We start from the raw sequence: 25946 nt of genomic DNA on the forward strand, positions 1-25946 counted from the left end.
CAGACTTATGGACGTTGGGGGGGTGGGGAGGTAAGGGGGGAGGATGTATGGAGAGAGTGACATGGAAACTTAATTACCACATGTAAATTAGATAGCCATGGGGATGTGCTGGATGAATCAGGGAACTCACACTGGAGCTCTGGAACAATCTAGAGCATTGAGATGGGGAGGGAAGTGAGAGGGAGATCCAAGAGGAATGCGACATATGTGTAGCTAAGGCTGATTCATGGTGATGCTTGACAGAAACCAACACGATATTGTAAAGCAATTGTCCTTCAATTAAAAATAAATAAATTTCAAAAAAGAAAAGAGCCCCCAAAGAGCTCCGTCACCCCTTCTACCATGTGAGGACACACTGGGACAACCACCATCTCTGAAACAGGAAGAGGGCCTCAGCAGACATCGCGGCTGCCAGTGACATGATCTTGGACTTCCCAGCCTTCTAAAATGTGAGATATCAATGCTGGTTGTTCAAGTCATCCCGTCTATGGTATTTTTGTGTTAGTAGCTTAAACACCAAGACACGTGCTTCTTTCTTTCTTTATTTTTTATCTTTGTACCCAAGCACTTTCCTCCATCTTTATCACATAATTCAAGAAATGTTAAGGAGGTCTCATCCCATAGGTCTACTTAATACTCATATTTACCTTACAATGCCAATGTCTTTAATAACATATTTGAGGAAAAAGCAATGTTAGCGTCTTATACAGACTTCCATAATACCTGTGATGTGGTGGAAGTGATCTAAGCCACCTCCTGTTTGTCAAGTTATGAGAAATGATAGATGACAGTAAAGTCAATTCTAAGATTTTGTGTTTGTCACTATGCTGTCCTGTAAGTCCGTGATTCCCACAGGAGCTGTCAAAATGTTTACAACTCTCTATTCCTTTACTCAGGGGCCTTGGGTATCAGTGTTTTGAGTATTTAGTTTCTCTGCTTGCTGTGGTCTCCCTTTGTTATCCCCATCACTCCCGTTTTCACTGGCTGGTCTGTAGGAGTCCTCCACTCACTTGTGATTTTCCAAAGCATCTATTTTGTGAGATGAGAAATCAGCTTTGCTTATTAAAATTGACTATAAAATAGTAGTAAGTAGATTCAGAGTAAGAATTAGGTGGCCAGGGAAACGTAAAACCCAGATACATCCCATGTTTCTATTCTACAAACGCTTAATGGCTCTTCTTAAATGGCAAAGAATATCGAATATAAAATGACTACTAGAATGTAGACAAGTTTTATGTTTATTGTTTGGCAGAAACCAACACAATAGTGTAAAGCAATTATCCTTCAATTAAAAATAAAGTTTTTAAAAAGTAAAAAAAAGAAAAAAAAATATATATGTTTTTGTGTTTCAATAGAGGACAACCTCCCAGGATTATTGTAGATGGGCCTCTCTGTATATTCTTGGACCCTGGTGCCAAACTTAGTGCATCACATAGTAACTACTTAGTAAATAGTAACTGAATGAAGAAAGAATGAATAAAAGAAACAAAAATCAGAGCAACATCAGATTTTTCATATGCAACATTCGATGCCGGAAAACCGTGGAGTGCATTTAAAGCATTAAAAGCACAGAAGACCTTGTATTTCATAGCCAGCTGTTATTTAAATGAGAGGATGATATGCTCTATCATACAAAGCCTCTGAAACTTTGCTAAAGACCCATGCCAGGAATAGTTTGCATAAATATTTAAATAAGAAAGTATATAAATCTTAGGTGATGTTTTAAGAAATATATGGTATTTTAAAAGTTTTTATTCTTTGTTAAAAATTATAGTTTTAAAACTTGCCAAGAGAAAAGAACAAGCATGAACATATGCAAGCTGATACAAAATTAAAATTCTGGTTATGAAAATACCACAATAACACTAAAATTAAAAGTCCAGAGTGACAATATCAGACATGTTTGGGGAGTAGAGGTCAGTGAATGTGATATGTACTGAAGTGTTTGTTTCTAAAATAATGGGAAAAAAATAAATGGAGAGGATAATTAGTTTTTAAAGTATAGAAAAGATGATCAAGTCGAAATGATATGTGGCAGCAGGTTCAAATATATCAATAGCTATCATAAAAATTTAACTGAAAAAAAAACAAGATAAAATGATTAAATGCAACATGTTTTAAGTTAAAACATCATAAACATACACATATATAAACACTTTTTTAAATAAATAATTATAGATGCAATCAAACTATGAAATAAGAAAGATAATAATAAATCTGAATTTCAAAATGCTGATTGCCTGAAGAGATGGGTTCATATGTTTGGGGTTTAGGAAGAGCATACTGTCAATTTTCTAGTTTTTGTGTTGACAGGAGGTTTGCTTATTATATTATTAAAAATGACTATTAATACATAAATATGGCTTTTGAATTATCTAACTACCATTTGCAGTAGAAATCAGTAGTTCAGTACTCTCAGTTCAGTTCAGTCGCTCAGTCGTGTCTGACTCTTTGTGACCTCATGGACTTCAGCACGCCAGGCTTCCCTGTCCGTCACCAACTCTCAGAGCGTACTCAAACTCATGTCCATTACTACTAATTTAATATTTGTAAATTTCCACATGTCATATTATATTATGTTTTAGTGAATATGAAATATATGAGAAGGATTTCATAGATGCAGTCCTGCTCTCAAGACTTATAAAATTTTCTGCATTAGCATAAGATCATAGAATTTTCTACCCCAAATTCTTCTCCCATGAGAATTCTAGGTAAACCTAAACACCACAGGTGAGGTGAAAGAAAATGTTTATACAAAACAGATGTATTTTCCAATTCAGAGCATCCTTATATTAAAGTCCCTGTTTAATTAATTTCACACAATATTATCTGGTTGACTTACTCCCTCTCTCTAAACACCTCTGGGAATATCTGAGCCATTGTACAGATGCTCTTACAGAGAATTACATTGCTAAGTGTCATTAGCATAAATCAAGATTCAACATTAATTTAATGGCTGGGGCTTAGAGCTGACAACCCCATTTTATTCCCTCAACTCCAAATCCCTGTCTATGTTAATGGCTTCACTCACTGGGAGACTCTCAGTAGGGACTGCCTCCTTCCAAGTGAGGACCCCTGAGGAGCTTGTCTTCCCACTGTCTGGAAGCCACAGGCCTTCCCACCAGTTTCTACTGTTTTGAATATGTTGTCCTTTTCTGAAAGCCTTCTTCCAAGGAGTCCACATACTTCCTTTCCTAATAAGCCTTTCCCACACTCTACGGTCATTTTGGGGAGATTAAGGAAGGGAAGAAAAAGCATTCCAGTTAGAAAAGGGGCCATACAGAAAGATAAGAGGAAGCCCAGAAATCTCTGCTCTTATGCCAAGAAAAGACTGAAGGCCTATAGTACTTCAGCTTAAAGGCTGAGTACTTCCTGTAGGATGGACAGAGACCACCCACCGACGGCCTGAAGTGCACACTGGAGTGAAGAGTCTTCATCTTACAGGGCAGGTGTGTGTGAAAGTGCTAGTCACTCAGTCATGTCTGACTCTGCGACTCCATGGACTGCAGCCCGCCAGGCTCCTCTGTCCGTGGAATTCTCCAGGCAAAAATACTGGAGTTGGTAGCCATTTCCTCCTTCAGGGGATCTTCCCATCCCAGAGACTGAACTTTAGTCCCCCACAGTGCAGGCAGATTCTCTACCATCTAAGCCACCAGGCAGGTGCAAATTAAGATTTTTAACCAGGAGACTTGGTTCTAGATTAGGCTTGAGGAAGAGTAGAAAAGCCTACCTCTACAACTATGACCTTTTACCTAGAATTCCTTTTTTTTTTTTTTTTTTGTCTTTCTTCTATTTGTTACGTATGATGTAAATCTCCACAAATCTTATTTGGGGAAAAACATATGAAAGAAACCATGATTGTATTTATTTGGTGATTCTGAAGTATCAAACACATTAATTGCTGTTTCTCATTTAATCTTTACTAGATCCAGTGAGATAGATGCCCTTTTATTACCACTGCCATTTCACAGATCAAGAACACAAGCATAGGAATTAAGTAACTTGTCAAAGATCACACAGCAAGTGGAAGATCATGAGGAGGCTGTCTCAAAGCAGAGCAAGTGTTATTAGCCAGTACGCTTTAGTGCTTTCCATTGAAATGTGCAGGGTGGCTTGCAAAACTTAATTATAATATTCCTATATGAGGTTTTCAGCCATTGAGGAGCCAGAGATCGCACATGAATGAGCCCTGTGAGATTCAGGGCTTTGCTCTGAATACTGCTGATGAACAGCAAAGGAAATATTAAATGTGTTTACTTGGCTTTCAACTAACTCTTTCTTTGAATACTGTTTCTGTCCTTAATATAAATGAACACCTATTAATGGTCTACACTGTGTTCTAGGTAGTTAGCTAAACTCATTTAATATATAACTTATTGATGTGATTGTATTACAGAGACACATATAAAGAGTTTTTCATGTGAATCTTTGCATGTGAATAATTTCATGTGAGAATATCTGGATTCTAGACATTTGAGATGTTGTAATAATACTTTTATATTTTGAATAACACAGATGATAAATATAATTAACTGATAGTTTAATACTTCAATAATATTATTAAAGAAGAAAAGGAGCTAATACTTATTTTATGTCTAATAAATGCTGGGCACTATCTGTATGTGCTCTGCTTAGTCGCTCAGTCGTGTCCAACTCTTGCTACTCCATGAACTGCAGCCCACCAGGCTCCTCTGTCCTAGAGGCTTCTCCAGGCAAGAATCCTGGAGCGGGTTGCCATCCTCTTCTCCAGGGGATCTTCCCAACCCAGGGATCAAACCGAGGTCTCTCGCATTGCAGGTGGATTCTTTACCGACTGAGCCACCAAGGAAGCCCACTATCTGTGTAGCATCTCACTAGTTCTCAAAACAAATCTTGAGGTAGGTAAATCACTCAGTCCTGTCTGACCCTTTGTGACCCTATGGACTGCAGCACACCAGGCTTCCTTGTCTTTCACCATCTCCCAGAGTTTGCTCAAACTCATGTCCATTGAATTGGTGATGCCATCCAACCATCTCATCCTTTATTGTCCCCTTCTCCTCCTGCCTTCAATCTTTCCTAGCATCAGGGTCTTTTCCAATGAGTCGGCTCTTTGCATTAGGTGGCGAAAATATTGGAGCTTCAGCTTCAGTATCAGTCCTTCCAGTGAATATTCAGGACTAATTTCCTTAAGGATTGACTGATTTGATCTCCTTGCTGTACAAGGACTCTCAAGAGTCTTCTCCAACACCACAGTTTGAAAGCATCAGTTCTTCAGTTCTCAGCCTCCTTTAAGGTCCAACTCTCACATCCTTATGTGACTATTGGGACAAAAAATAACATAGCTTTGACTATACGAGCCTTTGTTGGCAAAGTGATGTCTCTGCTTTTTAATGTGCTGTCTTGGTTTGTCATAGCTTTTCTTCCTAGGGACAAGCATCTTTTAATTATTTCCATTTTATAGATAAGGAAGCTGAGGTTCAGAGAAGTTGTGGAACTTGCCCAGTATTTCCCTGTAAATATGTAGTGATGCTGGGATCCAACCTAGGTGTGTTTGACCCCAAAGATTCTGCCGGTTTTACTGTGACTTCCCTGGTGGCTCAGAGGTTAAAGCATCTGCCTGCCATGTGGGAGATCCAGGTTCGATCCCTCGGTCGGGAGGATCCCCTGGAGAAGGAAATGGCAATCCACTCCAGTATTCAATGGACAGAGGAGCCTGGTGGGCTACGTTAGTCCATGGGGTCGCAAAGAGTCGGACACGACTGAGCGACTTCACTTTCACTCACTCAATACATGATCACTATGTGCATTAAAAGTATGTAGACATTTTTGGATATGTAAACAAAGATACAAAATTTGAATGATGGTCTGAGTCTGTTGATCCACAAGGCAACATTCTAATGATTTCGTCAATAGTCTTCTCCAAACTGGTAATTGTGGGCTTCTTCTCAGCACAATAGGATGTTTAGGTTAGAAATGCAATATAAATGGCCATCCAGATGATTTCCTCAGTTGTCAGTACATGGCCAACTTTCTCTAAGCTAAACACTTTCATCAGACACAATTGAGTGGACTCTAGGCGGAAGGTAAAGATTTTCTTTTAAAGTCAAGGTTATAGTCTAAGACTAATGAGGACCTTAAAGTAGCTGACCTTCTTTGAAAAGATCATTGCCTTTTTTTTCTCCTTCTTGATGATACCCATTTAGACCTTAAGTATGGTCTTGTATATTCAGTGTATATGCATGTACTGTCAAGTCCAAACTGGATGAACCCAGTTATAATTATTCCCTGAGAAGTGCCTATATTTCCTGAGATTTGCTACCTATATGCAGAGCCACGCCCAGCTCCACATTACATATCATATCAACAACCTCAAACTCACCAACCAGTGGGGCCTGGAATTATTCTTGCTGCCCTTGGCACACAAATATCCAGAGACACATCTTTTCCCTATTTCTATCATGTTAATTAAAACTCTGTAGTCAACTTTCTAGCTTCTCTTTTTTTGGCTTGGAGTTTTTGTTTTTTGGGTTTTAGGGGGCAGTTTTTTGGTTGGTCTGCGTTTTGTTTCCAGACTTGATGCAATCCACTTCTCAGTTGTTCATTAACTAGGGCCCTGGAAGAGATGATGGCTTCCTCTCTGAAAGTCCAAACACATTCTGTACAGTCATCATCACTGTCAGGGATCCTGTTCTGAACAGCATTACTTTCCACTCATCATGCTGGACTTTCTTGGATATTGACTCAAGGCACAGTAGAGTTTACCGTGTTCCTTTGGGCCATGGACAGAGGACTTTTCTGGCTCTGGGAAAGAAATAATACACGTCCAGGTGCAGAACCCTAGTCACACCCAGCTCCTGCACTTTTTTTTCCTAATGAGCCTGAGTTGCTGTGGACCCAACATGCTCCATTCATGTGAAATACACATGAATTCCTGCTTCTTTCTTCCCATCTAGTTTTTAGTATTTTGTGCTTATTTTAAGCCTGAACTGCAACTGTTCTATATTTCGCCTCCAATGCATCCTACATATCTGTGTCAAATTGATCTTCCCAGAATTTCACTTTGTTTATACTACCCCTTTACAAAAAGACTTCCTAGCTTCCTGTTGTCTGAAATAAGCTGAAAAATTGTCAAGCCTGACAAATAATATCTTTCACATCCAGTGGTTTGGTCTATCCAGACATATGTCCTCTGTACTCACTCTACCCCATATACTGATATAACTTTACTGGTCTTTATTCTCTGATCATTTACCTTGACTCTTCCGTATAACTAAAGGAACCCCAAGCCCCCTATTTCTTCATCTGTTTTCATTTACCTGCTGTTCAAGACCTTTTCCTCCATGACAAATCCCCTTTTAAAGAATTTCACAGTTGAAAGGAACCTTTGAAGGCTCTGGGTTCAATAATACACTTTGTGATTTGCTCCTCTCCAAAATATGCTTTGTTAACGGTCACATAATTTATGTCTGGTGCCAGGGAAATTGGTATCAGGGCTAAAACTGTATCTTACCTGTGTATTGTCAGTGTCTGATCCATTTTAGAAACAGTGTATTTTCTTGAAATATGTTTGCTAAATGAATGAATAAATGAATGAGTGACTCTTGAGGCAGGTGCCAGCAAACATTTCCTATAAGTGGTCACGTAGTAAATGTATTTGGCTTTGTGGGGTATACGATCTCTGTCACAACTCCTCACATCTGCTACTGTAGCAGTAAAGCAGACAAAAACAATATGTTTTTAATGTCTCTAAATAAAGAGCATAGAATTTGTGGCCAGATTTGGCAGTTTGTAATTCACCAACTTCTGTCTTATATCACAAACCGTCTCTAAACAGTTTTTAGTATTCTTCCCTAGTTACTTCAAATATCTCTAGGTAAAATTTTATAATGTTTTCTCTGATGTTCCAAAACAGCTCACATATTCCTGTGCTCACGTTGAATTCTTTCAGTGATTTCTTATATTAATGTTATTTTGATTTTCTTTACTAACTTAGCCTTTCTCCTATATTGTGTCCCATTTGTTTGTGGATTTTTCAAAACAAAAAGCAGTACTCCATATTGATATGACTACTGAAAAGCAATTCAAGCTCATTCCCTACCTTACTCTATGTGGAACAGATGCAATAATAAAATTTGCCATGGCATTTGTGGGAGAGAACTTATACTGTGGCTAGTTCAGAAGTCTCATAGTGCAGCTCTATACTCTTATCTAAACTATGGGTTCTCCACCTCTCAGATCCCATGCCTGGTGATCTGAGGTGTAGTAATAACAGAAATAAAGTTCACAATAAATGTAATGCACTTGAATCATTCCAAAACCATCCCCAACTCTCTGGTCCATGGAAAAATTGTCTTCCATGAAATTGTCCCCTGTGGCCAAAAAAGTTGGAGACTTCTGAACTCTAAACCATTCTATATTATGTAGCATTTGGGGGTAGAGAGGAGTGGAGACTGAATAGACAGTCTCATATTTTTACTATCTGGCTTCCTTATTTCAAAAGAGTGATATGAAGGACTAGTTTATAAATACCTATAATCTCATTTGCTAAGTCACTTAGGTTGTGTCCAACTCTTTGCAACCCTATGGACCATAGCTTTCCAGCCTCCTCTGTCTATGGGATTCTCCAGGCAAGAATACTGGAATGGGTTGCCATTCCCTCCTCCAGGGGATCTTCCCAACCCAGGGATTGAACCTGGGTCTCTTAGTCTTCACATTGGCAGGCGGGTTCTTTACCATTAGAAAATGATTCTCACCAAATGCATTGTGTTACCTTTATTTCATCACTCAGTCACTTGTGATCTTTGTCCCATCTGTTCTCTCCCTTTTATTTTATCTTCCCACATACGTATTCAGTTGCTCACACCAAGATATTTATCAAGTGTTTACCGTGTGCTGGTTAGAGCGCCAGCACGGGGCCTGGTAGGCTCTTCCTCAACGTATAACAACTATTTTCTGCCTCACTGTGGCAAGTTTCTTTCTTGTCTCAGTTTATCAGATTTTGTCCTGTGTTTATTTATCATGCTAAGCCCTTAGTGCAGTATTGCCATGGAATCACGAGTAAACCAAGAATACCATGTATGTTTAAATAGAAGAGTACAATAATGTCATCCAGAGTTAAGAGTGGGCAAATGAAATAAAGGAATTAGTGATCTGGAATTTCTTTAGGAACAGCTTAGTGAAAGTGAAGTCGCTCAGTTGTGTCCGACTCTTAGCGACCCCGTGGCCTGTAGCCTACCAGGCTTCTCCGTCCATGGGATTTTCCAGGCAAGAATACTGGAGTGGGTTACCATTTCCTTCTCCAGGAGATCGTCCCGACCCAGGAATTGAACCCAGGTCTCCCGCATTGTAGGCAAACGCTTTACCTTCTTAGCCACCAGGCAAGTACAAGAGATTACAGAAAGATGATGACCGCTGAGTTGCACTGTTCACTGGTTGTAAAATCCTAACTGCAGTCTCTCAGAATTACACAGAATTAGGTAACAGAATTCTGTGTTCTGATTGTAAAGGCTGCCTGAAGTAATACTTTACTGGACCATAAATTGTTCAGACTACATTTCATGCCTGATAAAATCCTTATAGTTATGGTACAAAATTTAAGCCTTTGTTCTGTAACTAATCTTTTAAGTTTTCCAAAACAAGGCAGTTTTGGATTTTTTTTTCCTAGAAAATGACATGACTAAAAGAATACTGTTCTTCAAAAATAGACTAGCATAATTAGGAATTTTTCTCAAATTATCTTTGAGATTAGTCTTGAACTATATTTGTAGGTTTTCTAGGCAAGATGACTGGAATGGCTTGCCATTTCCTTCTCCAGGGGATTTCCCCAACCCAGGGATCGAACCTGGGTCTCCTGCATTGCGGGCAGATGTACCCGCAGGGAATCCCTATATATACACAGATTTATACATATATGTGCATACATATTTAATATAATGTTATAAATTCATAAATGTAGACATATAGATAGAGATTTCTGTATCTCCTGGTTTATCTCAGTCTGGAATTTAAGAGACATAAAGAGATTAACATTCCTACAGCAGTATAATTGTAGTCATTGGTAACACTGAAGCATGCTTTCTAATTTACAGGGTTTTTTTTTTTTTCTTTTTCTTTTTTTAAAAATTTATTTATTTATTTATTTTTTCAGTGGGTTTTGTCATACATTGACATGAATCAGCAATAGATTTACACGTATTCCCGATCCCGATCCCCCCTCCCACCTCCCTCTCCACCCGATTCCTCTGGGTCTTCCCAGTGCACCAGGCTCGAGCACTTGTCTCATGCATCCCACCTGGGCTGGTGACCTGTTTCACCATAGATAATATAATGCTGTTCTTTCGCAACATTCCACCCTCACCTTCTCCCACAGAGTTCGAAAGTCTGTTCTGTACTTCTGTGTCTCTTTTTCTGTTTTGCATATAGGGTTGTCGTTACCATCTTTCTAAATTCCATATATATGTGTTAGTATGCTGTAATGTTCTTTATCTTTCTGGCTTACTTCACTCTGTATAATGGGCTCCAGTTTCATCCATCTCATTAGAACTGGTTCAAATGAATTCTTTTTAACGGCTGAGTAATATTCCATGGTGTATATGTACCACAGCTTCCTTATCCATTCATCTGCTGATGGGCATCTAGGTTGCTTCCATGTCCTGGCTATTATAAACAGTGCTGCGATGAACATTGGGGTGCACGTGTCTCTTTCAGATCTGGTTTCCTCAGTGTGTATGCCCAGAAGTGGGATTACTGGGTCATACGGCAGTTCTATTTCCAGTTTTTTAAGAAATCTCCACACTGTTCTCCATAGCGGCTGTACTAGTTTGCATTCCCACCAACAGTGTAAGACGGTTCCCTTTTCTCCACACCCTCTCCAGCATTTATTGCTTGTAGACTTTTGGATAGCAGCCATCCTGACTGGCATGTAATGGTACCTCATTGTGGTTTTGATTTGCATTTCTCTGATAATGAGTGATGTTGAGCATCTTTTCATGTGTTTGTTAGCCATCTGTATGTCTTCTTTGGAGAAATGTCTGTTTAGTTCTTTGGCCCATTTTTTGATTGGGTCATTTATTTTTCTGGAATTGAGCTTCAGGAGTTGCTTGTATATTTTTGAGATTAATCCTTTGTCTGTTTCTTCATTTGCTATTATTTTCTCCCAATCTGAGGGCTGTCTTTTCACCTTACTTATAGTTTCCTTTGTAGTGCAAAAGCTTTTAAGTTTCATCAGGTCCCATTTGATTAGTTTTGCTTTTATTTCCAATATTCTGGGAGGTGGGTCATAGAGGATCTTGCTGTGATTTATGTCGGAGAGTGTTTTGCCCATGTTGTCCTCTAGGAGTTTTATAGTTTCTGGTCTTACATTTAGATCTTTAATCCATTTTGAGTTTATTTTTGTGTATGGTGTTAGAAAGTGTTCTAGTTTCATTCTTTTACAAGTGGTTGACCAGCTTTCCCAGCACCACTTGTTAAAGAGGTTGTCTTTTTTCCATTGTATATCCTTGCCTCCTTTGTCAAAGATAAGGTGTCCATAGGTTCGTGGATTTATCTCTGGGCTTTCTATTCTGTTCCATTGATCTATATTTCTGTCTTTGTGCCAGTACCATACTGTCTTGATGACTGTGGCTTTGTAGTAGAGTCTGAAGTCAGGCAGGTTGATTCCTCCAGTTCCATTCTTCTTTCTCAAGATTACTTTGGCTATTTGAGGTTTTTTGTATTTCCATACAAATTATGAAATTATTTGTTCTAGTTCTGTGAAAAATGCCGTTGGTAGCTTGATAGGGATTGCATTGAATCTATAGACTGCTTTGGGTAGAATAGCCATTTTGACAATATTGATTCTTCCAATCCATGAGCATGGTATTTTTCTCCATCTGTTTGTGTCCTCTTTGATTTCTTTCATCAGTGTTTTATACTTTTCTATGTATAGGTCTTTTGTTTCTTTAGGTAGATATATTCCTAAGTATTTTATTCTTTTTGTGGCAATGGTGAATGGTATTGTTTCCTTAATTTCTCTTTCTGTTTTTTCATTGTTAGTATATAGGAATGCAAGGGATTTCTGTGTGTTAATTTTATATCCTGCAACTTTACTATATTCATTGATTAGCTCTAGTAATTTTCTGGAAGAGTCTTTAGGGTTTTCTATGTAGAGGATCATGTCATCTGCAAACAGCGAGAGTTTCACTTCTTCTTTTCCTATCTGGATTCCTTTTACTTCTTTTTCTGCTCTGACTGCTGTGGCCAAAACTTCCAACACTATGTTGAATAGTAGTGGTGAGAGTCAGCATCCTTGTCTTGTTCCTGATTTCAGGGGAAATGCTTTCAATTTTTCACCATTGAGGGTGATGCTTGCTGTGGGTTTGTCATATATAGCTTTTATTATGTTGAGGTATGTTCCTTCTATTCCTGCTTTCTGGAGAGTTTTAATCATAAATGAGTGTTGAATTTTGTCAAAGGCTTTCTCTGCATCTATTGAGATAATCATATGGTTTTTATCTTTCAATTTGTTAATGTGGTGTATTACATTGATTGATTTGCGGATATTAAAGAATCCTTGCATTCCTGGGATAAAGCCCACTTGGTCGTGGTGTATGATTTTTTTAATATGTTGTTGGATTCTGTTTGCTAGAATTTTGTTAAGGATTTTTGCATCTATGTTCATCAGTGATATTGGCCTGTAGTTTTCATTTTTTGTGGCATCTTTGTCTGGTTTTGGAATTAGGGTGATGGTGGCCTCATAGAATGAGTTTGGAAGCTTACCTTCCTCTGCAATTTTCTGGAAGAGTTTGAGTAAGATAGGTGTTAGCTCTTCTCTAAATTTTTGGTAGAATTCAGCTGTGAAGCCATCTGGTCCTGGGCTTTTGTTTGCTGGAAGATTTTTTATTACAGTTTCGATTTCCTTGCTTGTGATGGGTCTGTTAAGATCTTCTATTTCTTCCTGGTTCAGTTTTGGAAGGTTATACTTTTCTAAGAATTTGTCCATTTCATCCAAGTTGTCCATTTTATTGGCATAGAGCTGCTGGTAGTAGTCTCTTATGATCCTTTGTATTTCAGTGTTGTCTGTTGTGATCTCTCCATTTTCATTTCTAATTTTGTTAATTTGGTTCTTCTCTCTTTGCTTCTTAATGAGTCTTGCTAATGGTTTGTCAATTTTGTTTATTTTTTCAAAAAACCAGCTTTTAGCTTTGTTGATTTTTGCTATGGTCTCTTTAGTTTCTTTTCCATTTATTTCTGCCCTGATTTTTAATATTTCTTTCCTTCTGCTAACCCTGAGGTTCTTCATTTCTTCCTTCTCTAATTGCTTTAGGTGTAGAGTTAGGTTATTTATTTGGCTTTTTTCTTGTTTCTTGATGTGAGCCTGTAATGCTATGAACCTTCCCCTTAGCACTGCTTTTACAGTATCCCATAGGTTTTGGGTTGTTGTGTTTTCATTTTCATTCATTTCTATGCATATTTTGATTTCTTTTTTGATTTCTTCTATGATTTGTTGGTTATTCAGAAGCGTGTTATTTAGCCTCCATATGTTTGAATTTTTAACAATTTTTTTTCCAGTAATTGAGATCTAATCTTACTGCACTGTGGTCAGAAAAGATGACTGGAATGATTTCAATTTTTTTGAATTTTCCAAGACCAGATTTATGGCCCAGGATGTGATCTATTCTGGAGAATGTTCCGTGTGCACTTGAGAAAAAGGTGAAGTTGATTGTTTTGGGGTGAAATGTCCTATAGATGTCAATTAGGTCTAGCTGGTCCATTGTGTCATTCAAGGTTTGTGTTTCCTTGTTAATTTTCTGTTTAGTTGATCTATCCATAGTTGTGAGTGGGGTATTAAAGTCTCCCACTATTATTGTGTTACTATTAATTTCCTCTTTCATACTCGTTAGCGTTTGCCGTACATATTGCGGTGCTCCTATGTTGGGTGCATATATATTTATAATTGTTATATCTTCTTCTTGCAATAATCCTTTGATCATTATGTAGTGTCTGTCCTTCTTTGTCTCTTTTCACAGCCTTTATTTGAAAGTCTATTATATCTGATATGAGTATTGCGACTCTTGCTTTCTTTTGGTCTCCGTTTGCGTGGAATATTTTTTTCCAGCCGTTCACTCTTAGTCTGTATGTGTCTCTTGCTTTGAGGTGGGTCTCTTGTAGACAGCATATATAGGGGTCTTGTTTTTGTATCCATTCAGCCAATCTTTGTCTTTTGGTTGGGGCATTCAACCCATTTACATTTAAGGTAATTATTGATAGGTGTGGTCCCGTTGTTGTTTTGGGTTCACGTTTATACAACCTTTCTGCATTTCCTATCTAGAGAAGATCCTTTAGCATTTGTTGAAGAGCTGGTTTGGTGGTGCTGAATTCTCTCAGCTTTTGCTTGTCTGTAAAGCTTTTGAATTCTCCTTCATATCTGAATGAGATCCTTGCTGGGTACAGTAATCTAGATTGTAGGTTATTCTCTTTCATTACTTTCAGTATGTCTTGCCATTCCCTTCTGGCCTGGAGGGTTTCTATTGATAGATCAGCTGTTATCCTTATGGGAATCCCTGTGTGTGTTATTTGTTGTTTCTCCCTTGCTGCTTTTAAGATTTGTTCTTTGTGTTTGATCTCTGTTAATTTGATTAATATGTGTCTTGGGGTGTTTCGCCTTGGGTTTATCCTGTTTTGGACTCTCTGGGTTTCTTGGACTTGAGTGGCTATTTCCTTCCCCATTTTAGGGAAGTTTTCAGCTATTATCTCCTCGAGTATTTTCTCATGGCCTTTCTTTTTGTCTTCTTCTTCTGGGATTCCTATGATTCGAATGTTGGGGCATTTCACATTGTCCCAGAGGTCCCTGAGGTTGTCCTCATTTCTTTTGATCCTTTTTTCTTTTTTCCTCTCTGTTTCATTTATTTCCACCATTTTATCTTCTACCTCACTTATCCTATCTTCTGTCTCCGTTATTCTACTCTTGGTTCCCTCCAGAGTGTTTTTGATCTCATTCATTGCATTGTTCATTTGTAATTGACTCTTTTTTATTTCTTCTAGGTCTTTATTAAACATTTCTTGCATCTTTTCAATCTTTGTTTCCAGGCTATTTATCTGTAACTCCATTTTGTTTTCAAGATTTTGGATCATTTTTATTATCATTATTCTAAATTCTTTTTCAGGTAGATTCCCTATCTTCTCCTCTTTTGTTTGACTTGGTGGGCATTTTTCATGTTCCTTTACCTGTTGGGTATTTCTCTGCCTTCTCATCTTGTTTAGATTGCTGTGTCTGGACTGGGCTTTTTGTATTCTGGAGGTCTGTGGTTCCTTTTTATTGTGGAGGATTTACCCAGTGGGTGGGGTTAGACGATTGGCTTGTCAAGGTTTCCAGGTTAGGGAAGCTTGCGTCGGTGTTCTGGTGCGTGGAACTTGATTTCTTCTCTCTGGAGAGCAATGGAGTGCCCAGTAGTGAGTTTTGAGATGGGTCTATGTGTTAGGTGTGACCTTGGGCAGCCTGTATATTGATGTTCAGGGCTATGTTCCTGCGTTGCTGGAGAATTTGCGTGGTGTGTCTTGCTCTAAAACTTATTGGCTCTTGTGTGGTGGTTGGTTTCAGTGTAGGTATGGAGGCTTTTGGACGGTCACTTATTACTTAAAGTTCCATGTAGTCAGGAGTTTTCTGGTGTTCTCAGGTTTTGGGGTTAAGTCTCCTGCCTCTGGATTTCAGTTTTATTCTTCCTGTAGTCTCAGGACTTCTCCAACTACACAGCACTGATAAGAAAACTTCTAGGTTAATGGCGAAAAGATTCTCCCCTGTTAGGGACACCCAGAGAGGTTCACAGAGTTACATGAAGAAGAGGAGAGGGAGGAGGGAGATAGAGATGAGCAGGAGGAGAAAAAGGGGGACTCAAGAAGAGAGAGACAGATCTATGCAGTTGTCTGTTCCCAGAATGTTCTCCGTAGCCCAGACACCCACCAAGATTCACAGAATTGGATTGGGAAGAGAAGGGGAAAGGAGGAAATAGAGGTGTTCTGTGGTAGAAAACGGAGAGTCAAGATTGGGAGAGAATAATCAACACACTCCTGAATAAAAATGGGAACTGAATATTGGATTCTTAAATGTTCACAATTTATATCATATATTAAAAAACAAAAATTAAAAATCTAGAGTAGAGATTAGACTCTTAAAAATACTATATTAAAAACAAAAACCAAAACACACACAAAAAAATTTTTAAAAATATATATGAAGTTCAGTTTAAAAAGTAGGGCTTCTCTTTTTTTTTTTTTTGGTAAGGTTATAGTGTATTGAAAATGAAAATTAAGGAGTAGTAGAGGAGTACTAGAGGACTTTAAAAGAAATAAGAGAAAAAGAAAAATAGAAAATAGAAGAGAAAAAGGAGAAAAAAAGGGAAAAAAAAAAAAGAATTTTCCCTAATTAAAAAAATCGTAAAAATCTATGAAAATGAAAGTTAAGGAGTGATGGGGGAGTAATAGGGAATTTTAAAGGAAAATAAAAAAGAAAAAATTTTTAAAAAAAGTAAAAATATGTCTAGGAATTTCTCTGGAGCTGTTGCGGTCAGTGTCGGTTCGGCTTAGTTTCACATATCTCCTCGTTCCAGCTTACAGTTCTCGATATCTACAGGCCTCTTCCGGTGTAGTTGGTGTTTTCTACAGGGATTTTAATCTGTTGCACCGGTCCCTTCTGAAGCGGTTCCCTTTGTTTATTTGGCTTCTGTTTGCCGGTCTCTTCAGAGCCTCATTTCCGCCCTGACACAGGCGGGCGGAGGTGGACTCTTATTCAGGTAGCTAGTTCCGTCGCTCTGCGGGGAGGGGCTGGCACTGCGGGGCGGGGCTGGCGCTGCGGGGAGGGGCTGGCGCTGCTTTCTCGGTCTGCGCTGCTCAGGATCCCGGCCGCTCCACATGGAGCGCGCCCCTCGCTGCTGCCCTCAGGTGTTCCACAAAAGCGCGGAACAAAAGGCTGCGTCCGCTCTTGTGCCTTCCCCGTCAGAGCGGTCCAGGCAGCCAGGGGCTTGACAGGCGCACTCTCCCCGGGTGCGGCACGCCCACTCCCTTCCGTGGTCCCAGTCTCGGTTTCCGCCGGCGCCAGTCGGTGCGTGCGCCTTCTGCCCTCTGCGTCCCCAGCCCCACTAATTTACAGGTTTAAACGTATCATTATCAATTGTGTTTACTGCCTAGACAAAAATTTGTTGAAAATTAGATTAACCTGTTCTCTATGGAAGATGGGAAGATCAAATGAATAGGATATAGACTTTCAGTTCAGTTCAGTTCAGTCGCTCAGTCGTGTCCGACTCTTTGCAACCCCATGAATCGCAGCACACCAGGCCATATGGACTTTAGATCCAGTCATATCTGTGTTCAATTTCAGTTCCATGTATTCAGAGTTTGTATTCTTGCTTTAGGTCCGTTTTCCAGAGAAATGAGATGGAGGTTTTGATTCAGGAAGTTTGTTGAAGAGTACATTTGTGTTTAATTATAGGTGTCCCAGAAGGCAAAAGAGGGGCCTGGTCTTTCTACCCATGTGAGTGAAAGAAAGTGAAAGCGTTAGTCGCTCAGTCAAAGCACTTAGCTGGTCACTTTGCGACCCTATGGACTATAGCCCACCAGGCTCCTCTGTCCATGGAATTATCCAGGGAAGAATACTGATGTGAGTTGCCATTCCCTTCTCCAGGGGATCTTCCCGGCCCAGAAATCAAACCTGGGTCTCCTGCATCGCAGGAGATTCTTTACCATTGAGCCACCAGGGAAGCCGTTGTGTCTATAAAATCAGTCCTTAGAAGTCAGCTGCCTGTGGGAAGGTGAAGAACCTTGGGTCAAGCACTGCCCTTTGGGGGGATGAGGAAAATCCCCAGAGAGAGAGTCACTGTGAGCCCCCAGGAACCGGTACTCTGGCAGCTGGGGGATGAGTGCCTTGTCCTGAGGGAGATCTGGGTTCAGTCCTGCAGCATCCACCACGTCCAGGCCTGTGACTCCTGGCTCTTCATGCTTCATGTATTACATTTATTGCATCTTGGAACAGCTCCTTCAGCATTCTGGTAAGTCTCCTTTCCTGGCAAAACCTCTAAGAGGAAGGTTGGAACTCCAGCCCCTGCCAGTACAGCTAGTTTCAAGGACACAGCTGATAACTACTCTCCCTTTATTCTTTTCTCTTCTACTAACTGTTCTAGAATATCCTTAACCAGCACTCCTATTGATCCATATGGCTTACCATAGGGGTGGAACAGGCCATTACTAAGGGGTCTGAACACCTCCTCCAGTCCCTTCTTAGGCCATGGCTGCTGCATTTGTCCATTTATTATCAAAAGCAAGGAAATACCAAGAAATTCCCAGTGAATCACCTGAATACTACAAATTCTTCCCTGGCCTTGTTATCTGACAGTAACCCCTCCTCCTGATGACGATCACTTATCCCTAATAGGGGATGACTGTTGTGATGACTCCTCTCTCTGTGCTGGTCTCCTGGGACAGGAACCCAAAGTAATTGGATATAAGGTATATCCTAAAGTTCAGTGAGACTCCTGCTGTGTCCGCTCATGAAGCATGTGTGTGTGCTTAGTCACTCAGTCATGCCCGACTCTTGCAACCCCCTAGACTGTAGCCCGCCAGGCTTCCCTGTCTATGGCATACTCCGGGAAGGAATACTGGAATGGGTTGTCATTTCCTTCCCCAGGGGATCTTCCCAACCCAGGAAACAAACCCGGATCTCCTGCATTGCAGGCAGACCTTTTGCTGACTGAGCCACGAGGAAAGCCCCTCATGAAGCATACTCCCTCTGAAAACCAGGATCTCTAGATGCAGAGAGTCTTAATTTGGGGGTTAGAAAGCACAGATTCCCCATTTAGGCCGCTGGGAGTGATGTCAGTTTTGACTACTTCTACTTCCTCCCCTTGTCTCCTAGACCCATGTAATCTGTCTATTGGAGTGTGTGTATGCATGCGTGCTCAGTCATGTCCAGCTTTTTTGGAACCCATGACTGTAGCCTGCTAGAGAAAAATACTTGGAGTGGTTGCCACTCCCCATTCCAGGGCATCTCCCCAATGCAGGGATTGGTCTTCTGCATCTCCCACATTGGCAGACAGATTCTTTACCACTGCATCAACTGGGAAGCCCTGTCTATTGGAGATGAAGTACTGAAGAATAGTCATGGGTTTAGTGTGTTTCCCACATCATTTCCATGGCACCCATCATCACGGGATGTGATTTCCAAGCTGGTGCTACAGCTGACCCTCCAAAAGGCTATTCCATATGACTGTCAGGCCAGCAGTTTCTAACTCATGTAGTATGTATCAGAATGAGTGGATCCCATGATTACATATACACTGCTGACTTCCACTGCATTTCCATTGGTCAGAGGTAATATTATGCCATGTCGTGTGCTGATGAATCAGGTACTCTATAGGCCCTCGGACAACGGTGATGAAAAAGGCTCTGCTAGCAGATAAGCAAACCCTTATTTAGAACTGGTTTTAGGTCAGGTCAAGATGAATCACTGTTCTTAAAGTGTCAGGAGTCTAATGTCATAATCAGCTTTCTATCACATGGCTGGTTGGTCTCACTATGGTTAGTGCTGAAATTGAAGCTTAGCACGGATCCCTGTTACTGCCAAGATGGGCAGCTCATCAGCCTTTATGAGGCTGTGGGGGAGACAGAAATATATATTGTGTGACCTGAATCAAATAGATGGCCTCCACCAAGAGAGCAAAGGGGAGCTTATTCTAAGGCCTCAAAAAGAAATGTAAAAGGAGAATGGAACTTCTTGGGCAAGGATCAGAAACAGGAGTCAGAAGCTAAGAGAAGGACCAAGACTAGATCCCAGAATTGTTTAAGCTGCATAAGATGGTGGTAAGCCAGTGGCTAGAATGTGGTCTACTAAAATCTCACTAATTTATGTACTTATTATTCTTTATTTTTTAATTTCCTGTTTTGTTTGCCCTTAATTTCTGTGGTTCCGTTTCATCTTCCTTACTTTTTGGTGGACTAGTTGATTTTCCAAGTTAAAAGAACAGAGACCAACTTGGAAAATTTGGGCAAATTAGTCACTTCTGGTGTAATTCGTTTTCCTTATTAATAAAATCGAAGTGAAAATATTTGCCTCAAGAGTTATGGGATATAAAAGCATATCTACAAAGTACTGTGCATGGTAGGTCCTCAGTCACTTCTTGTTAATTTTGAAAAAGTTCTAAACTACTGCTGAATTCCTAAGAAGGAAATGATAACGCCTCCCCTCTTTGTTTGGGGCACTGGTTGTAGAGATCTGGCAAAGTAGAAATAAGTCAGAGAAATAAGATGAGTTAGTAGAGATCCACTTCCCATGTTCCTAGGAGTTCACGTAATCAGATTCAGTGATTGGCCATGAATTTTGTTTGTTTTTTGAAATGGTATAATTTTTGTGTTAACTTTGGGATGTTCTTGATTTACTAGCTCTGTGATGTTAGGTAAATTCCTCAATAGTTCTGGACCCTAAAAAATTTTAATAAAAATATCAGTTACCTCATGGGGTTGGTAGGTAGGGTAAATGAGAAATGTGTGTAATTCACATATAACTGTACATAGTATCCCCTATGTCATATGCATGCAACCTGATTGCATCATGTCTACCATATAACAAATGCTATTATTATTATGCTTTTCCAAAATACATATCTGAGAGCCCAACAGGATGTTTTATTTCAGTGTTTTTCCCTCACCTCCTCATTCCTCAAAGAGAACAATGACTAGAAAACATTGGTTGGGTAAATATTGCATTATCATAATTACAATTTCCCTGAGAAGAGTGGCTTGCAGTTTGAATATTCAGCGTCACAATTACAATTTCCATAAGGAATGTAGAACAGTTATTATAAACAATACAATGATCACTTGGTCCATAAGGGAGAACAGATTATCGGGGGAGTGAGGAGAGAGAAGTAGCAGGAGCCTGTGTTCTAATCAGCATTCAAGAGTAGAAACACAGAACCTGAGAATACGTTGTAATAGCCTCTTAAAACACTCTTGTTTGAATTTATCAAACAGTCTTCTCATGATGCAGAATTCCACAGGTTGATTAAATCCTATCTGTGTAATTTTCCCTTATATCTAATCATTCTTAGTAAGCATCCTCCCTGTATCTTTCCTCATTGTCATTCATGATTGCTATGCCCCTAAGAAATTTTAAAAAGCAAACTAACAAAATGCAAAAAGCACAAAATATTTTAAAAAATAGTTTAAGGGGAGAAAAATTTCATCAGAGGGTTTCTCTCTTCATAGTTAAATGTGTCTCCTTTGTCAAGGGAAAAATACTAAAAGTTTTTTGTGTTTTTTTTTTTTTTAATGCTCTTTTTACTGCTGTTGCCTTAATTGGCTTTCACTTAAATTTACTTTTTTTTCCCCTGTCTTTTTTATTTTTTGCAGGTGATATGAGAAAAACAGAATGCAGCTTTCAAGGTTGGTACTTTTCATGATGTTTTAACACCTCTTATTAACATGAAACAGAGTATGAAAGAAACAGTGAAATATGTCCTTACTTTCTCACAGGTAGTGATTAGAAGACATTATGCTTTTATTTTTCTCACTCGTGGATGGAGAAGTACAACATAAATTGTTACAAAGTACAATGTAGCAATTGAAACTGATAAAATCTTTGACAAAATTGTGAAATTTGAAATATTCAATGGTTTTCTACTCTATCCATTCATCATGCCATCCGTCCACCATTCATATATTTTTTTTCAGTGAATACTTATTACATACATACTGCATACAAGGCCCTGTGGTCTGATTTTCCTCTATTCATACCTTGTTTGACTGGCCTTCACCATATTCCCAATCCCACACATTTTTCCAATGCTCCTTGATATCTTTGACAATAAACCTTCACCTATTATCACAGGTCTTCATTTTAACTTGCTATATCTGATACACGAGCAGTGTTTCCAGCACATTGCTCAGTTACGCACTCAGATATGTCCCAAATAATTGAGGTGGAGAGGAAACCATTAGTGTGACGATGAGCAAATGACTCCTCTCTGCATACTAATAGACTGTATGATTTTTTTTACTATTGTGTGAGACGCATTGCTATTTATAGATTACTAAAACATAGTTTAGTAGTAATCTATTTATTGTAATCTATAAAATCAGTTATCTTTTCTCAAAAGTCTGGCTATAGGCCTTCTTTAACTATACGACTTAAGCAATCTTAAGACACTCAAGAACAAGTGTGTTATTACATTGTATTTTAAAACAAGCAAAGCATTCTAAATACACATGAAATGGCTCTTTGTAAGAATGGCAGTGGTAGATTGAACCAAACTTCATGGAAAACAGAGACTGAAATTTTTCTGCTAAGCAATGGTTAGTGAATAGAAATTTGTAAACTCATACTCTAAATATTGTTTTAATTAATTTTGAGGGAATTTTCCTATTTTTTTCCATGAGCATTATTATATTTACCTAAAGGAGGCTTTCTAATTTTCCTTACTAAAATTGACTTCCTGTAAAGCATTAAAAAACAACAACAACAACAACTGAAGTCTTGAGGTCCTCAACGGAAAATTCTGCTGCCAGAGGCATTTTCAGAAACATAACTTTCATAATTAGAAGGGACTCTAGTGACTATCTGCCAATCTAATTTAACTCATTTAACCTAAAGAAGTCTAAATTATCTCAACCACCAATCTATGTAATTATAATACTTACTGGGAAGTGCTGAGTAGTGGTTGAGAAGTTGGGCTCTCAAATCAGAGTTCCTGAGTTTGAATGTTATTTACCCATATATTTTTTGCATGTTGGGCCAGCTTATTAACATCTCTAGTCCCTGCTTTCTTTGGTTGTAAAATGAAAGAAATGAGATTACATTCTTCATAAGGTTGTTAGAGAATAAATGAGATTGTGTGTTTACAAATCACTTTGACATATTGTAAGAATACAGTAAATGATTGTTGCCATTATTATTACTTTTCTATGATTAGTGTTATTATAAAGAATTATTATTAGTGGCAGACAACATCTTCACTTCTCTGAAATAAACTTCTCTATGGACATGATCTTTCATTTTCCCCATCAGAGATGTATATATTCACCCTATGGTCACATTTGGTTCCCTGTGAAATTATAGATAACCTGGGACTGTCTATCAAGTTAGGATATCTTCTGGTAGCAAACAGTATCTATTTTTTTTTCTAAATACAAGATTTTGGTAAACATCACCAAGGTGAAGAGGAGTAAGCAATTTGAGTGATTGCTGGGGGTGGGGTGGGAGTGGAGAAGAGAATGAGTGATAGCAAGAAGGAAGTCATTGGAAGGAGAGATTTGGTGCCAACGTCCAAATCTCACTCAGATAGAAACTAGCATTGTCTGTGCCTCTGTGTGCAGAGAGCCCCTCCATTCATGGTGATGGGAGGCCTGATAGATGGACAGGAGGCTGATGAAGATTGGTGAAAGATAGGAAACCTGCAGGAAAGGTTGGAAGTTATTATTCCATGGCAATAAAAATGACAAAGTAGAAGAACCATGTAAAAGAATGCAGCCAGAGCCCCTTTCTCTTGGTGAGACCTGCAGAGTGTTTTATGTAGCTATCATCCATGCATATTAGAGGAAAGCCATCCCTCCCTCAGTGGAGACTGGTCACTGACCCCAGATCGTGTCACCAACATGCAAAAGCCATCCAACATGAGCCTCTTGGTGCCGGCGCTCAGGGTAAGCCCAAATGCAAGGGGTTGGAGTGAACAGATCCTACTTTGTTCAGCCTCTCTTGGTGAGGCAACAGACCCCGGGTCCACCAGACTGATGGCATAAGGAGGGGAGATTTGTCAGCTTCCCACACAAGTCCTTGGATTCATCTTGACACATATTCTGGCAAGTATATATACAGGTTAAACTTTGACCTTTTATAGGAAAAGAGCCCCCTTTGATCCAACAGGAAAAAATGGTACTTCTAATTCAGTGTCATAGAAATTGCCAGGTATTTCATAATCCAAGTAAAGCAGGATAGTACTGAAATGTCTTCATCGCCTCTGAGTTAGCAAGACTCAAAACCTAATTTATAAACACACATGGATAAAGGGGTAGCACAGTTCTCTAGTGTCAAAGTAGTCTCATCCATCAGTGTCTGAAACATCGCTGGGTGACTCACAGTTACTGTCTTCATACTGACTCCACCGTACATGATAAAACAATTATCTCTAATCCTGTGAAAACTACAGTGGTCAAGGAAGAATCGAAAGAAAAAAATCTTGATGGTCCCAGACCCACCTCCAGGAAATACTGACATTTTGATTGAACCTGCCTGTGACATCTAGTCTATCCCTAACAGTATCGCTGAGCACTCTGTCACTTATATACACGGTCGTGTCTGATGACTTGTGTGATACCCTCTAGGTCTTCTCATGCCCTTCTCATGAAAGGGAATCAGTTACAGACTTGTATATCTAAAAGGTACTTTAAACTAATATTCATTTTAGCCTTTTTTTTCCCCCTCAACTAATGAAATTCAGGCCCACAGAAGTTAACTGTCCTAAGTCATGGAGTACACTAGTGTGCAAATAAGGACCACAATCACTTTGCCTTACTCACTCCTGAATCTGGACCATCAAGCAGTCGTTCACCAAGAAAGGAAGGTCTTGCTTGGAATGGAAACTATGTCTGAAACACTGCATTCTGTACCATCCTGTGGCCTGAAATTGTCATTCATCTTCTGTTGTTAAGCCCTTCTCAAAGGGTCTTACTTCCCTGACTATATCAAGAGTTCCATAAGGGTAGAGCTCATCACTACAGTTTCTGTGCATTTTTACCATATTTTAAAAGTTCTGAATCAGTAAATATTGTACAGCTTATTTTGATCCAAGCCTTGTCAAGAGCACTGAACCCTTACCTCTTCCATCTCAGTGAGTTCCATTTACATTACTTGTAGAAGACCCTCCCCCCCGAAGGTGACCAAAAAGTAAACACATATGATTAGATTTTTGTTTTTGCTTTGGGGTTGTTTGGGGGTTGGTTTGTTTTCCAATTTTACTATGGGATTAGAGAAAGATTAAACATATCAAAAAATTAACTCATTTAAATAGTCTGTACTTGCAAAAATGTATATTTTAGGAAATAAGCATAGGGAAGGTAGTCAAAAAGAAACGTTTAATCCATTCCATTGAGCTGAAATTACTTGGGCTTAGTGACTTACAAGCTGAATCATTAGAAAGAATGGTAAAGATAGAGAAGGCCTTTGGAAAATGTGAATGTACTTTTGAGCAGATAGCAAGAAGGGTCCATGCGTGTTTAGTCACTCAGTCGTGTCTGACTCTTTGCAACCCCATAGACTGTAACCCACCAGACTCCTCTGTCCATGGGATTTCCCAGGCAAAAATACTGAAGTGTGTTGCCATTTCCTTCTCCAAAGAAGAGTCCAGAGACTGAATATTATTAAAATGAAAAGTCTCCATATTTTTTAAATATGGAAGAAAGATTGCAAATTAAAAAAAAAAATCCTTTTTATTACAGAGTCTAAATCTAATTTCCCTTTGTCCTTCCTGTGTATGTGAAAATAGGATGTAGGTCTTATTTCCATGTCAGTATTCTTTAGTACTGAGATTCTTTCACACCAAGAGCATTGTGTTTAGATTTGAGTACCACAAATTTAGGCGGCTATTAAAAAAAAAAAAAAACAACTATTTTTCCTTGCTTCTAAATAGAGTGTCATTCAAAAAGCACAGATTAGATAATAATTATTAATTAAAGAGAATTCTGATATTCACTTGACTCTTTCATAGATCATTTAAGATGATCAAATTAATAACTCCTTTTTCCCATCTCTCCTTTATTTACAACAGGCAATAATATTTGAATTAATATTTTGAATTCTCACAAATCAAAATATTAAACTCCTCTTATGCCCCAGTTCTCACAGTTTTGTTGTGTATATCTCTTTCCCCTCTTCCAACATTTTAGTATGTAATTCAACCTGGATTCTCTGCCTAAACCTTCCCTCTGTCTCTCCCATCAGTCTGATTTTATCT

The 25946-nt window shown here is 39.0% G+C and overlaps 1 protein-coding gene across 1 annotated transcript in view; it reads left to right on the forward strand.

Annotated features, from left to right (window-relative positions):
* Positions 1-25946, forward strand: part of LINGO2 (leucine rich repeat and Ig domain containing 2) — a 1335691-nt gene that overhangs the window by 876238 nt on the left and 433507 nt on the right. The window contains exon 6 of the mRNA XM_061132444.1: positions 21352-21384. The gene's annotated coding sequence lies outside the window, so the exon portion shown is untranslated. The remainder of the gene's footprint in view (positions 1-21351; positions 21385-25946) is intronic.

The sequence above is a fragment of the Dama dama genome, chromosome 29 (assembly GCF_033118175.1).
Source record: "Dama dama isolate Ldn47 chromosome 29, ASM3311817v1, whole genome shotgun sequence".
Classification (NCBI taxonomy): domain Eukaryota; kingdom Metazoa; phylum Chordata; class Mammalia; order Artiodactyla; family Cervidae; genus Dama; species Dama dama.